The following is a 16,425-nucleotide window of genomic DNA, read 5'->3' as shown; positions in this document are numbered from 1 at the left end:
ATCTCCCGAAGGGGGCGGCAAACAGTCTAGAGCCAGCAACCCTCTACGACACTCCCACCGCTTCGCTTAGTAAGACCAGTCGTTCTATTATTTACTTCCTAAACTTTTTTTAAAATTATTTTACTTTACATTATACATAGATTATACAATATCGTCGACTCCGTTTCCTCGTTATCTCGGCTGTCGCCGGCGAACGTCCCCCTCGGCCCCAGGTCCCGTCGAAAGTATAATTTTACAGTCATGCCACTCGTGTACACGACTGCTATGAACGGTATTCACATACACTCGAAGAACGACATTTTTAATTATTTCTATCGAATTTAGTAGAGACTCAGACAAGAAAAAGTCAACTAGTAAGTACATTTCATTTCAATAGCCGTTATTTCCAAGGATAGTTTGGCGAGTACAAGTTCACTGACCTATTTATCTAGCTGAGTTAACTAATATTTCGTGAAGTTTTACACGAGCTTAACTGATCCTCGCTTGTGGACGTTTCAACTTCTTTTGAATAGTACGTTAAACAGTTCAATGTCGATCGCTGTATATTTTTGATTATATTTAATATGTATATTGTAAAGCGTTTAATCAAAATAAAAATAACGCCTGGGTTGTAATGTCAGTGAGGACGATTTCATTGAACAAGAATAGAGAATAACGGAATGTTTACATTTTCATTGCGGTTCTCGTGTCCTTTTTTAAAAGTCCGAGAATATATTTTTTTTTCTCATAAACCTCGCCAAATTTCAATATCTAATTTGTAAATGTTTCGTGTTTGGTACCGACCAAATTTCTCTATTTTTTTTGTCCGGCCGTTTTATCACAAAGAGAAAGGCCTTTCTAGGTGTATAGGAACACAGTATTCCGTGGTTTTTTTTTTTCGTTTTCGATTCCGATTTATTCTAATGAGTAAGAAACCCTTTGAAAATTGAAGTTCCGCCGTGTAAGTTGAGAAGCGCCGGTGCTCACCCCTTGTTGTTTCGGCCCACAATATAAGAGAGGGGAGGTGTGCCGAGAGGTTACCCCAGTTATTTCACAAATGACTATCGATCTGAAATGTACACTAAACTTGCTCGAAGCTCCTTCAAAAAATATGCCACACCCTTTGTTCTCGTGGATGATCGCTCTTGTCACCTGTGAACGTTTTATTACTTCAATTTGGAAGAATGAAAAAAAAAACAGCAACATGTAATGCGAGAGTAGAATGCAGGTTAAATGAAAAACGGTACACTTTAAAGGGAACCGTCTACAAATTTTCTAATTAAGGTTCAGATCAAAACGCTGTGTGATTTTTTTTTTTAAATTTGATACATTTACAGGGATACCAGGGAGAAAACCAATGCACAGTGTTGGCATAAATATTTTTATTTTTATACAGGAGAGAGAGAAAGAGAGATAGGTAAAAAGAAAGAGAGTGAGAGAGATATAGAAAACGCTAAATTTGGATAATTTATATGTACAACGTTTCTATAACTAGCCAAAAAGGACAATAATTATATTGTAGTTAAATTTTTATTGTTAGTCAATAATTATATTATTACGATGTTTGTTTAAAAAAAATTAATTTACAGTCTGATAATGGGCGTAAATTCCTGAAACGTCTAAGGTTTCATTTGGTAAAAAATAAATTTATGAAAACCACATGGAAATGTGTTTAATAATTGTATTACGTTAAACGTTTACGATTTTATTAAACGTACGCAACGCCACGTATTTGTTTGTTCGAACTGTGGTGCATGCAATAAAATTAAAAAAAAAAATGTATAATTAGAACTTTGTAAATAATATAAAAATCTCTTTAAAATCAAAAGAAAAAGAATGAATATTAGAAAAGCCAAATTTTCATTCAAATTAATATTTTTTGCTCCATAAGCAGCAGTCGAATTGTAAATTGTTAGTTTAGTTTTGATTTTTTTTTTTAAATTTAGGGCAAACTGGTTGAACGTCGTAAGCACGAGATGTAGGTTGTTTTTAAACGTTTCTACTTGGCAATTTATTAAAAAAAATTTATTACAATAAGTCCGACTTGTGTCATCGCCCATTATCCACTTTCTTTTTTTGTTTGCCGATAAAACATGCTAGATGTCAAATTAAGGGGTAAACACTAAGTCGGCCTTGGCTTTTGAAAGAACAAAAAAATTGTTCCATAGACAATTAATACATGGATGGACAAATTTAACGCAACCACTCAATTTATTCAGTTAAAAATTAAATTCATTACCTTTCTACCTTAGTTACACGTAATTTAGAGATATAGTGGTCAAAAATAAACAGTAATAATGCTTTGTTTACTTCCTTTTCTTTACTTTTGCACTGATTAATCCGTTTTGCACATAAAGTAGCATTATGTCCTTCTATTCTGCTACGCCTAAAGATCGCCTACAGTTAATCTTTTTCCTTCGTTGATTTCATTTGCTATTATTTTTATTAAATTCATTAGATTTCGTGCTCCGATTGACCAAGTAACATCTTTCAATTAATTTATCTTTATGTAAGGTATTGGTTGAGACAGTGCCACTAGCGGGATTCGAACCCACGAACCTTCGGCTAAAACACTTGAGCTATCGTGACTTCGATCCTCTCGGACACTGACTTCCCATCTCAACATAACTTTTTTATCTCAACCAATATAATAATTAGTCTTACATAAAGACTAATTAATTGAAAGATATTAGTTTTATTATTAAACCTTTTTCAATGGCTTCATTCAGGCATTTGAGTAGAGGAAGGATGCAGCCAGCAAGAAGTCGACAGGAGGCTGAGTATAAATCACTCTTCGGCGGTTCAGTGAAACAGGGCTTCACACTAGAAGCCCAGAACACAGGGTCGACCTACGTCTACGGACGAAAGAGCCGTAGATTCGTCCGTCATAAGGCTCTACGAAACCCCTGCATTACGGAAAATGTGATAAGCACTCTGCTAAGACAAGTCCGAAATGTTTCGATTTCCTACAGGACTGAAGAAGAAGGCTCAACGAAAAGAACCTCAGGGCTGGGCAACCGGCTCGTGTACCTTTTCTTACCAGAGCACAGAAAATGGCCAGACTTCAATTCGTACCATATGTATAACTTATGAATTGGACATTGGAAGATTTGGGACGAGTTCTCTTTACAGATTAGGTGAGAGTTGGCCTCAAATCTTCAGATGGGCGTAATTTCATATGGAGACGCTCAGGGAATTGTACGCCTTATGCTGCCAAGGTTCCTCAGATGGCATGCCATGGTGGGGCAATGTTCTGGGGGTGGCATTTCCTTGGACGCCCGCACCGAATTGGTTGTTGTGCGAGGAGGGTCTCTAACTTCACATACAAGACATAATCGAAGAGCATGCAGTGCCATTACCCCCACATCGGTGAGTGATTCTTGCTAATGGAGCATAATGCCAGGCCCGATAAAGCACATTGTGGATGACTACCTGAACGAGGTTGGAATTGCGTGCTTGGTGTGGCCAGCTCAAATTCCAAATTTGAACCCAATCAAACACACTTAGGACCAATTTAAGCGATGAGTTCGACGGTGTAACCCGGTCCTAACACCCTAGAAGAGTTGGAAACGGTTGTTGTTGATGAATGGGAAAGAATTCCTTAGGATTTTATCAGAAATATTTTCCAAAGAATTTTTTTATTTATTTTTCCCATCCACCTCCCCGCCGTACCTAAGGGAGATCCCATACCTTGCGGACCACGGCCACTAAACTAATTCAAATGGGATGCAAGTTTAGGGGATCTTATTGTGCTTAACGTCTTCCTTCGACCTTGCCCTGAAAGGGAAGACCCAAGGAAGAAGGGAAATTTTTTTTATTATTATTAATTTATCTAATCTAATAGGTCTCCCCCTTGCTGGTTAATCCTTTTGAATACACTTTCTAATAAATACAATATTTTAATAAATAAATAACAATTATGGGTACAAGGAGTAACCAGCCCGGAATTAAAAGTTCAGGGAAACGCTAAGATCTAACAAGTAACTTATCATAGGAAGAAAGAGAAAGAAAGAAAAAACTAATCAGGTACTTATCCACTATAGCTCGGCTAACGGGCTTGAGGACCTCAAACATCCTCTTTTCTTTAACCAGTTCGTTGAGGGTCGGTGGCCAAGTGTGGCGGAAGAGGAGCTTTAGTGGTTCCCTCACACTATCAAGGAGGGGGCAGTTGAACAGTCTGTGTTGGACACTGTCATCAACTCCGCAGTCGGGACACAGTGGACTGTTAGCTCTACGGAATCGGTGCAAGTAAGCGTTGAAATGTCCGTGACCTGTCATTATTTGTGTGATCCAGAAATCTGGTTGAAACCACTTTGCTTTTGCTCGGTCCTCAATACTGGGTAGAAACTCGTGGGTTAACCTTCCCTTGGTGCTTCTGTCCCATCTTTCCTGCCACAAGTTGTCTATCCAAACTGTAAGGATCTCCCGGATCTGCTTTCTAGGTGCAGTTCGTAGCCTTTCCCTATCTGATGCATCCAAATTTACCATTGTTGGCTCCTTTCCATCTCTTAGCTGCCGGATTGCAATACTGTGGAGGACAATGTCTATTGGTGCAGCGGAAGCAAGGACTTGGAGGGCGTGAGTAGGGGCTGTCCTATAAGCTTTAGTCGTTCTCAGGAGCGCTATTCTTTGACTCTCGAGGATGCTTCTGCTCCTGCTTTGCAATTTTGTTCCCCAAGCTGCACCTCCGTACGTGGCAATGGGCAGGTATACGCTTTTGTAAGTGATGGAGAGCGCCCTTGGACACAGCCCCCATTTTGATTTCGCGATCGAGCTTAGTTTCGAGAAGACGCATCTCGTCATTTCTCTGATCTTGATGGCATGGTTTGTAGGACTTAGCCTTTCTCCCAAAACTATGCCTAGGTACTTTACCTTTTCATTTTCCAACGAATGTAAACGCGTTTAACGGACGTGATTCGTGCGAGGTAGAATACCCGGTCTTAAAGGGTGCAATTTTTTTTTTTTTACATTTTTACTTATTTTTTATGTTCTGTACTCAATAATTTTTTTCGAATTAGGTAATAAATGCTTTCTTTTTAAAGTCTTTATTTTTACAACCAAATCTATTTTCGGTATGCAAAAATGAATGAACCTAAATACATTAAAATTTAAGGGTTGTGCCTTAATTTTGTCCATCTATTTCAAGAAAACTGGGAAAACTATTACTTTTTTTGCATGACATGATTGTATGTTGGTTCAAAGACAAGTATATCAATCGGAATGGACACAATAGTTAATTAACAAACAATAAAAAACAATTTATTATTTATTTATGTACAAGATGTAGATGTAATAATCGGGGTGTAGTATACTGCGCCCTTTAAGAGCTATTGTATCCTCCGTTCTCTGCCTAAAGCACATCGGTGAGTCCTATTTCATCAAGAAACTTAATTAATAGGCCCGGTTTTAGTGGTTGAAGCTCTTCTATGGTCACATTATACATCCCAAAACATTTCCTCCTGCGGGCAAATGTAGCTCCGCAGTTTGTTAGCAGATGTGTTGGTGTCTCTTCTCCCTCTTTGCAGAATCTGCATGTGCCATCTTGGATTATTGCAGTCTTCTTTAAGTGACCATTTAACTTGCAGTCTCCTGTTAGGAATCCTATTAGGATTCGCAGTTTCTTCGTTGACATATTCTGTAATTTCTTTTCTTCCAAAATTGTTTAGGAGATTCTCGGATTGTCTATGTCCAATGAGTGAATTCCATAGTTCCTTCATTTTCTTTTTATCCTTCAGTCTGAGAAACTCGTTAATAGTGTGGCTTACTATGCCACAAGATTTATGTACAACATAATTTAGTTTTATTAATGTACGATAAATAAAATATGATAAAATTGTCAGTGTAAAAGTCGGACTGATAAAAAATCATTCTCCCGAAGGATACCATAAACTTTCTTAAATGTTATTCGAACCTGACTGTTTTGACATTGTGGATCGAGGGGAAACTGACTAAGCATCAAAAAATAAATGCTTTCCAAAAATTTGTATGTATGTTAAAAAAAATAATTAGGTCATAAAAAAAATCTTGTGAAAGTATTTTGGACGACATTGACCTCAGGTATCACAGAATCCTTTTATTTCTCAAGGCGGGTGAGTGCGATCCGCATTTGGTCCCATGTGACCCACTATTTACAAATTCAGCCGTTAAAATGTTCTTCTGCTTTGCTTTTTTATTAAGATTTACTCTTAGCTTTATCACGAGAAGATTTCCCATCTTCCTAGGAATTTGTATACACACTGCCTATAACTTTCTGAAATAGTTTGTTGTGTATAGTATTGGGTACATCCTTTTCCCTCAAATTAACCTTTTTTAACTTAAAATTAACCCTTTTGTCATTTTTGAAATTAACTAATCTTATAAATTCAAATTAACCTTTTTTATTTCAAATTAAATTAAACGCTATCTCGTGTTAAATATAAAAATAGATGGCATTAAACGTAAGCATGTAAAGTAAAATTCATGTGTATTTTACAAAATATATATTAAATAAATATATAACAATTTTAATTAATTTTTATATCATCCTCTAACAGTTCAATTGTTTTATATTACAAAAAAACCCCGTAAATTTAAAGGAATTTCACTTTCCGAGCTAATAATTTTATTCTATCTACTTTTTTTAGTGCGTTAAAGCACGGATTAATTTGAAACTCAAAGGTTCATTTGATGTTAAAATTGGTTAGTTTTAAATTTAAAAAAGTTAATTTGAAGTTAAAAAAGGGTTAATTTTAAATTAAAAAAGTTCATTTGAAGTGAAAAAGAGTTAATTTGAAATTAAAAAAAGGTCGATTTGAACTTGAAAAGGGTTAATTTGACGGAAAAAAGCCATAGTTGTTTGTGCACATATCTAACATTTCGTCTCTAAAGGAATTTGAAAAATGAAGAGAAGAATTATGTTTATTTTCATTCGTGCAACGTTATTTGAATTATGTATAAAGATACACGTATTCTAGTTAGTTACTAAATTGTTTAAATTGTTTTTCATGCCAAGCAAATACAATTACAACAGTCCAAACAATTGTAACTAACAATACATCAGTTCTCCGTGAAAACTCCAAGAAACAAAAACGGCAAAATATTTCTGAATTTCTTTTTAAATTGAAAATTTTATTAATTAACTGTACCAACAAACATTACGTTTTATTAATATTAGAGGGGGCCGCAACGGTTTAGGCGTTGACACGGCGCTCATCACTGTAAGGTGAAGGTACCAGGTTCGAATCCAGCGGCCCTGCTTTCGAAACCGACATACTTTCAAATGGGCTTTGTTTCAAAAACACCGGCACCCAGAGGGTTGATATAACCTCTGCTGTTGCGAACCCTCGTAAAAAAATAAATTATTAATATTAGATTCTGATGTTTAGCTGTGTGTAATATTGATTCATTTAGACATAATTATCGTCGCTGTTCTTTCCCAAATAATAAAAAAATCATTTAATCAGTTTGATATACCCGCTGAAATTACGAAAGAGGGTGCATATAATATTGAAGTAAGTCTCCTAGTTTGGCTGCCAAGCAGGTTCTTTTGGGCCGGGTTATTTTAAATAACATTTAATGTATTTCCTTGTCATCTGTAATGTTGTGAAAGCAATGGCGCGACTTATTTATTGGCCAGAATTAATTTAAATACAGTAGACCAAAAATATCTTAGTTTTTAGTTAAACTGGAAGAGTAGCTCATTAGTAAAGGTGCAGTGCAAAGGATTTAAACTTATCGGCAAGAAAATACGAATTAAAAGTCTTTAATGATATACAGGGTGTTCGGCTATTCGCTTCACAAACTTTGCCAGTAGATTCTAAATTTAAAATGGAACGAAAAAGTCCTAACTAACTATGGTGCGAATCTCAGCAGTTTCGGAGTTATTTCACTTTTTCTGATTTTTTAAGATTCCAATTTTCAAAGTTGAAAAACTTACTATGGTGATTCTAAACTACCATTTCCAAACCAGCAAATTTCAGAAAGCGTACTCCATATATATAGTATAATATCCTTTTTAGTGGTATAATTTATTTTTTAATTACTTTTTCAAAGATGAAGAAATTGATGGAGGAAAGGAAAAAACCAAACAATGGTCGATTTCTAGGTAGTAGACAGAAAAGGACAAATTAGATTGTTTTTATTTTAGCTTATTGTCTATACAGGGCGTTCGGCTACTCGTGTCACAGACAATTTTTTTTTTTAATTTTCCACCTTACCTACCGTCAGCCACGGTTTTTTCCTTTCCTTCATCTTTCACAAAAGTAATTAAAAAAGCAAGTGCACCACTAAAAAGGATATTAAATGGAGTACGTTTTCTGGAGTTTGCTGGTCGCTAGGTTTGGAAATAGTAATTTAGAATCACTACAGGAAATTTTTCAACATTGAAAAAACAATTATTTGTTAAAGTGAACGTTTACAAGTTTAGTATTTTTGTTTTATTGTATTGTTCACATCTGATTGGAAATTTAACGTAGTTTTCAATGGTCTCAACGGATTTGTCCAAAACCCTTTTAGTTTTGGAGTTATTGTTTATTTGTAGCAAGGTCGTGAAAACTTAAAAAAAAAACCCAGAAAAAGTGAAACAACTCCGAAACTGTTAAGATTCGGACCCTAGTTAATTGAAACTTATTGGTTCCACTTTTAATGTAGAATCTACTGACGTCCATAGGACCAACAGGTAAAATATCTTCAATCAACAAGGAACGTGAAAAAAAGGAATTGCGAAATTATCAGGTAGAGTAAATACATTTTAAAGTATGGTCCATGTGTTATTATTACATACGTTAAACACTAGAAGTTTTATTGATTGGAAAACTACTTAAAAATGCCTGGAAAACGTTAAAGGTTTAGGTTACTAGGACTCATTGCCTGGGGCACAGCTACCAATATTGGCCATTTGTAAAATCTTCATGAAGCATAAGATTTTGTAGTAGATCCTAAATCTTTATTAGTTGCTATGCGTTTCCTTCAAACATGGCATGTTTTGCTGTTTCTTTTTCTTTTTCCTGGGCATATCTGCACAGGTTTGTTTTTGCTAATCTGAGCCTCTATGTCTCCGGAATTTTTATTCTAGCCCTAACGCGTCCTAGGTTTAGTATATTATACAAACATGTCAGTTGCAAACGAGTTCGGTTAGTTTTTGCGATGCCTCTACCTGGAATCAAAGATTTTAGCAATTTGGTATCCTTCAAAAGGTTTAGGTCGTTCCATGGCCAATTTATCATCATCCTCGATGCCAATCTTCGCAGTACCGAAACAATGATGATTTTGTTGTTTTCCCATACATTCCTATACATGTAAAATGATAAAGTTCATCTTGATAACTGAATCTCACTCCATCATTCAATTTGACATTCTACATTCCTTGAAAAAAAGAAAAAACAAAGTAATAAACGCGTTACTAAGTCCATGTCAATTTGGAGTTAGCAAGAGTTACTAAACTAAAACAAACATGGGATGAAACGTCTTCATTTGGAAACACACTTCAAAGAAATTTGTAGAATGCTGATATGATTAATTCATTCAGCAACTACTTATCTATTTTGGTCTAGATCGTGAATAGAAAAGGCGTAACAGATTATGTCCGCAAGGATTCATATTGAGTTTCACTTTTTACCATTTTTCTACTAATTTCACTTTATCTTGATGAGATTGATATATTTTATTTTATTTATATTTATTATAATATAATATTTTAATTATATACAGCTTTTCCCGGAAAAATGAACCCTTTTTTTAACTTCAAATTAACTCCCTCATTAAGACATTTAAAAAATTCGGAGATGGTATGAAATATAAAAATATGTAAAGTAATACTCCTGTATATTTACCAATTATTTTTAAGTATAAAATAACTGGGCATGAAAATTAATTACACTAAAAATAAGAATGTATAAATTTATATGTAAAACCAAATTCTTTTACTTTTAATTTTTTAAAGACTATGCAATCGGGCAATTAATTAAAAAATGTCAAATTAAATAGTTTTAAAAGCCGTATGAAGCAATTAATTATTACTCAAATTAAAAATTATATAAAATAAAATATAAAAATAAACAATTCCTAATTTATTTTTTACTTTTTTAAATAAAATAATTGGACTCTGCGAAGACCATATGAAAATTAATGACAATTAAATTTTAAAATTATGTACAATTACAAATAAAAATAAAGGATTTTTCTTGGTTTTTCTTGGTTGCTATATAAAATACCAAATAAAAGTTAATTACAATTAAAATCAATTGTAATATAAAAATAAAATGATTTTTCTATTAATTCGAGATTTTTTAAAATATAAAATAATTAATTTAGAATCTCGGACATGAGAGTAAACTAGTAAACTGATCCACAAATTACACACACGCACGCACGCACGCACGCACACGCACGTACACACACAGACGAATACAATGGTGTATTCACTAAGTAAAACGTAGTTCAGTGCCACCAGAGCTAGGTTTCTATCTCGACTGTTTCCTGAGATATTAACATTTTTGTGATTTTAGCCTAAAATCTTATTTTTTTTACATTAAATCGTAATTTCTCATTTTAGTGTCATTAAAATACAAATCTGACCTTTATTTCGCCAACTAAATTAAATTTTGTACAAGATGACATTTCCGTTGAAAAATTCCCGCTTCCAAATACACAGTAGTCGCTCGAAGAATAACAAATGGCAAAACACATTTTTTTGGAAATACTCAATTGTGGCTCGTTAAAATCGTAATAAATTCTTCACTGGACCATTATTAATTTTTCTTTTCACCTAGTTGGCACTTATTTTCTCGATAAGAAGTTTTCCATATTACAAATGTTTTCTTTACTCAATGAAAAAAATATATCACAAAATTGGACATTTACTGAGTGTCACTAGTGTACCTCTTGGTTTTCTCAAAAGTATAACTACCTAGAAAAAAACAGGGTATTTTTAGCATAAGCTTTACTTTGGAGCATTGCAATTGTAGAGGCTTTTGTCGCTCTCAAACTTAGGAGAATAGGCTATCAGTATCAGTCCATTTTGCAATAGAAGGGCCACCCCCAAACCCCAAACAAACACCATCTCGAATGAGATAGTAAAGAGGAAAAACTTACCCTTCCCGATCAAGATCGATGATTCCTTTAAAGAATCCACTCCAGCATGGCCTTTCGAATCGTCCAGCGTTACCTTCATGGGGTTGAAGAGGGAGAAATAATGTTAAAACTGAGGGTAGTACAAGCAAATAGATTAATGTGAGGACAAGCTAACAAACAGTACACTGCTCGTGCGTCGACCTCTCGACCTCCGAAAACCACTCGGGATAAAGGTCATTCGGCCACAACAAATCTACGACGATCGGGTTCATGTTACTCCTCATGTATCCTCAGCAGCATAAATAATATAAAAGTAATAAAACCTCAACTAACTTTATACAAGATTGTACTTGGACTACCTTGGTCACTGGAACGGAACTGTGAGGTTTCCGCCAAACCATCCAATATCCAGCGCATCCGATCCTTCCAATCACAAAACTCAGAAGAATTCCCCAAGTTTTTTATTATGCCACTAACCTCAACATCTATAACGAACTGATCCCGCTTTTAAGGTTCGACATCTTATCTTAATCCTACTGTTCCGGCCTCTCTATACAGTTTCTCACCCTGAGAACCCTCCACGTTGCCTTAAACAACCGTGTTCTCGAAACGTCAAAGCATGCTGATCCCTCTTATTAAATGTTTCAGAAGAATTCTCCAAGCTCCTTACTAGGTCAACCAAGCTCTCGATCCTAACACTACCGCCCAACCATCCTTACACTCTGTCATTCTAAGAACTCTCTACGTTGCCTTAAACATTTCCTAACCTATAAAAATTATCTTCAATCCGCATGATCCTCAAGCCAACTGCCATTGTGTCTTCATACCGCCTTATAAGTCTGCTACCTATCCTCGGGAATGTGCGTAAGACGCTTCTCCCATCGCGCCTGCAAAAAAATCCAATTCACCAATTTGGCTTCAGTAATTACCACAGGTAGGTCACACGTCCTAGGTTTAGTAGTTCTGCTGTTAGTGTCTGTGATGGCTTTTTGATGAACCTTTTTGCATGCCTCTGGTCCAGGGATGGAGTTCTAACCCAACCTAACCTTATTCATAACACCCTAATTTAACACGCCCCCCAACGCTAACCCTATATAAGTTAACTATTCCCCTTAACCTATAACGTACCCAATATGTATACTTTAACCCTCAAACGTAAAATAATCCCTCCCATTTATCTGAACCAAATTCCACTTTAAGTGGCAGATATGTGGGACTGGATACAGGGAGTGCTTTTTAGATGGTCCGGTTGAAATTCTCTTGAACCAATGATTCTATAAAAAAAAGTGGTTAATGTTTTTTGGCCTAGTTTCAATTTTTTGCCTTTTTTTGTAGAAAAATTATACACGGTACCTCAGGCCCAGTTCAACTTCAAAATTTCAAATACGACCTGTAAGTCCTGACACATCTTGTTAAAGACTTTTTGGCGCTGAAAACAGTGGTGCAATCGGATTTTAAATTGGTTGAAAATTATAAAGTTATGGAAAAAAGTTAAAAAAACTAGTCATTTGGTTTGCTAGTTATGGCAAAAAGTTTGAAAAATGCATTTCGTTTGTTTCGTTGTTAATTCTAATAATTTGCTTCTTCACTAAAGTAAATATTAATTGCCCCCTAAAATCCGAATTCCTCTCTCTGAATTGTTGAAAGGGTTTTAGGTTTAAAAAACATAAATAAATAAAATCGAGATGTACTCCGAACTTACAATTTTAAGCAGTATCGCTCTCATCTTATCCAGGGACTTCTGAACTCTGATTATAACAGGCGTCTAACGTTCTTTGGACAAATGTCGATTTGGGAGGCTGAAGAAAACATTCTTCCGAACATCCTATGGCCTCACGAATCCAAGTTCACCTCTAATGGCATACTAAACCGTTGGAATTTTCGAAGGTGGGCAGAGGAAAACCCGAGAATGCCGTACTCTTGTCATCATCAGGTGGTTTACAGTATCAACGTTTGATGTGGACTTCTCGGTAATAAATTAACTGGGCTTAATTACTACGAAAATAATTTAAATGGTGCTCAGTTCCTCAATTTTTTGAGGGAGGATTTACTAACACTATTAGGCGATGTTCCTCTGCAAAAACGAATGATTCTCCAGCTTGATAGATGCCCTGCACACAATTCTTTGCAGATGAGATGTTATTTCAATCGTCACTTCCGGGATAGGTGGATAGGACCTCATGGCCCGATCTGTTTGGCCTCCTCGTTCACCCGATTTAACTCCGCTTCACTATTTCCTACGGGGTCATTTAAAAAACAGTGTCTACTCCAATCATAACCCAGCAACCTCAGTTGAAGAACTGTGCGAAGGATAGAAAATGCTTGTCAATCCATCTCCCGTGACTCTATCGCTCTGGACACTTGTGAAAAGTGGTTAAAAAGAGAAAATCTATGCATATTTATGCAAGGTAGGCAGTTTGAACATGAAATGTGATTAATAAATATCAAACCAAAATGGCTGGTTTTTTAAAAACTTTTTTCTATAACTTCATAATTTTTGACCAATTTAAAATCCAATTGAACCATTGTTTTCTGAGTAAAAAATCTTTAAAATAATGTGTCAGGATGTATAGAGTCGCATTTGAAACTTTGAAGCAGAACTGGCCCCTGAGTAATTTAAAAAAAAAGGTAAAAATATGAAAGTAAACTAAAACATATTAAACACGTATTTCTTTTTTTTTTTTTTTATAGCGTCAATAGTTCAAATTCAGTAGGGCCATATAAAAAGGAAACCCGTTGTTGACAAACTATAGCTGTAACTACAAGTAATCTAACTATGGACATGGAAACAACAAGTAGAATTGAACAACTAACAAACTGCTAAACATACGTTAAATTGTTATTCACAACAAAAAATAGTCTACACAGCTCTTCTGGCCTGGAACTGTTTGGGACGACTAAATGATAAAACTTTAACGAACATCGGGGCTCTTTGTTTTTTTAATAACCACACGCTCCATTCAGACCTCTGAAGTCCTTTGTTACTGACCTAGACAAATTCTGATACTCCAACTTCCATTCAAAATTATCTCTTCATTCTTACCCTCTCATCCATGATCTTTCCACCTTTACCCTCGCACCAATCCGTTTAGGGGGTTGCAGGGTCGCTGGCCTCGCCACTAGCTGCGCACATAAAGCCATCGAGTTCATGTCATGCAATCATGTTTGTCACACTGATTATTTGCCTGTTGTATCATTGTTGAAAGGATAGATTAATCATAAATTTTTTTTAATAAGTCAGTTGATGTGTATAAGAGAAAATAAGAGGTATATTGAAAGAGATTCACTGTCAGTGGGTATTGAGAGGCTTAGCAAAAATTATTTTAAAGGATTTTTGTTTTTAAGACAAACGGGTTTGTAATTGGATCGCCATGCATATTAAGTCTGGTTACGAGGACTGTTTGTGTCATAGATGATATGATAGTTTTGAATCGCTGACATACACCTTATGGTGGAATTGTTTGCTCGTAAAACATCGTCTGTTCGTGCTATTTGCATTTTCCTGTGTTGAGAGGCCCCAGGGGTTAATGGAGCGTGATGTCACCGGGCAACTGGACGCACGCTGTTAGATGGGTTTTGTTTGAACGACATACAACTTTCTTGTAATGCCATGTTTATTTTAAAAAAAAATGTCATCACATCAAACTTTATGGGAAATTTTATGAGAAAATAAATTTCTCTCTTGGTGGGCGGGGGGGACGCAACCCCGTGTAAAATTAAACACGTTTTACGATGCTTTAAATAGTGACGATGCGGTATTATCGATTTTCTCAACGAGGAATTTATACATTCCTTATTCGAATGAAACTGGTACGCGAAAACGAGTATTCTTTCATTTTATTTATTAGTTTTCTTAATACTTTCTATTTTCTACTTATATATTGAAAGAACGTGTCCCAATAGAAAAAGTAATATATTTACGTAAATTAATTGCCACAGTGGATCCTTTGTATAACTTTTTTTACGTCAAATTACTCATTTTTAATTTGTAATTAACACGTAACTTCAAATTAACCCTTTTTAATTTCAAATTAGCCCTATTTAGTATCCAAATAATTGGTTCTTTAAAACGATAAAATAACCTAGGAGATGGTAAATGTAAGCAGAAGTAAAATTACTGCATTATATAAATATATATGTATAGGATGTATCAACTTCTATAATCCACCCATTTAATTCGGAAACGATTAAATTTTGTAAAAAATGTTACAATGGTGTTATACAACCTCCAAGTTAATTTTGGCTAGGAATCGCGTGGTGGTAACTTTCTCATCTAGCTGGGTAATGACACTTTGTTATTTTTAATAAGAAATCCATATTTTATTTTACAGTTCAATTCTAGAGCTTATTTTATGTCTCTTTTACAAATTAAAAACAAATTAAAATTTAACTTTCAGTACAAGTGGCATAGAATAAGCTCTAGAATCGAACTGTACAATAAAAATATGGGATTCTCGTTTAACAAGTACGTTTCCAGCTTATTTTGTTATTATGAATAACAAATATCTGAGATTTGTTCAATTATATTGTCTACATCTGAACTAACAAAATTAACGTTACCTTGCCTTAGAAGAAGAAGAAAATCAAATTTTATTTTGGGGTTTTAGGCCCCCTTGAATATCAAAAAAGTACAACAATCGGCACTAACTGTTGCTTTTCAAACAGGTGAGCATAAATTTTTAAACCATTTATTTATAAATCTTAAATTTATTTAATTTCGTCAATGTATACAGGGTGTGTCAACTTCTATAGTCCGCCCATTTAATTCGGAAACGATTAGTATTAGCAAAAATGGTCGCATACAAACCCCAAGTTAATTTTGGCTAGGATCGCGTGGTGGTAACAGATTTAATATAACTTTTTCATCTACCTGTGTAATGACACGTTGTTATTTTAAATGAGAAATCCATATTTTTATTGTACAATTCGATTCTAGAGCTTCTTTAAGGTTATTTTTCCCAAAAGGAAAATTTTGATAGGATCGACCATCTGATTTATGATAGATTTTTTTCTTTTGCAAGCAAAAAAATGTTCTCACTTGTTTTAACCTAGACATGGTGTTATCTTCCATTTTGTTTTAGCTTTCTTATCTAATTGTAAATATGTATTTAAAAATATCAATGTTTCGATGTTCTGTTACGTATAGGTAAATCTCGAATGTCAACACCTCTCTTATTATAATTTTTTTCTCGAAGTTAATCCTCTTGAAATCATTTGAATTCTATCGCACATGTATATCTGAGTATTCATTTCCTCTTCTGCTTTCCAACAAAATGTATACAAGCCCCGAAAAGAGAGATATGCTTGTTGCTCTTGGTGATGCTGGGCAGAGGTCTTTTTTTCAAATTTATATCAGCTAAGCGTAAAAGCAACTCCATGATCCCCGCCCTATTCAGA

At 34.9% G+C, this 16,425-nt stretch overlaps 1 protein-coding gene across 2 annotated transcripts in view; it reads left to right on the top strand.

Moving 5' to 3' along the window:
- The window catches only part of LOC106667224, a 112,078-nt gene continuing 95,653 nt past the window's right edge, over window positions 1-16,425 (top strand). For both annotated transcript variants that reach the window (XM_024226626.1, XM_014395048.2), the window contains exon 1: window positions 1-69. The gene's annotated coding sequence lies outside the window, so the exon portion shown is untranslated. The remainder of the gene's footprint in view (window positions 70-16,425) is intronic.

The sequence above is a fragment of the Cimex lectularius genome, unplaced genomic scaffold (genome assembly GCF_000648675.2).
Source record: "Cimex lectularius strain Harlan isolate CLEC.00 unplaced genomic scaffold, Clec_2.1 scaffold118, whole genome shotgun sequence".
NCBI lineage: Eukaryota > Metazoa > Arthropoda > Insecta > Hemiptera > Cimicidae > Cimex > Cimex lectularius.
Note: the sequence above shows the minus strand (reverse complement) of the source record. Positions and strands in the feature narration are given on the sequence as shown.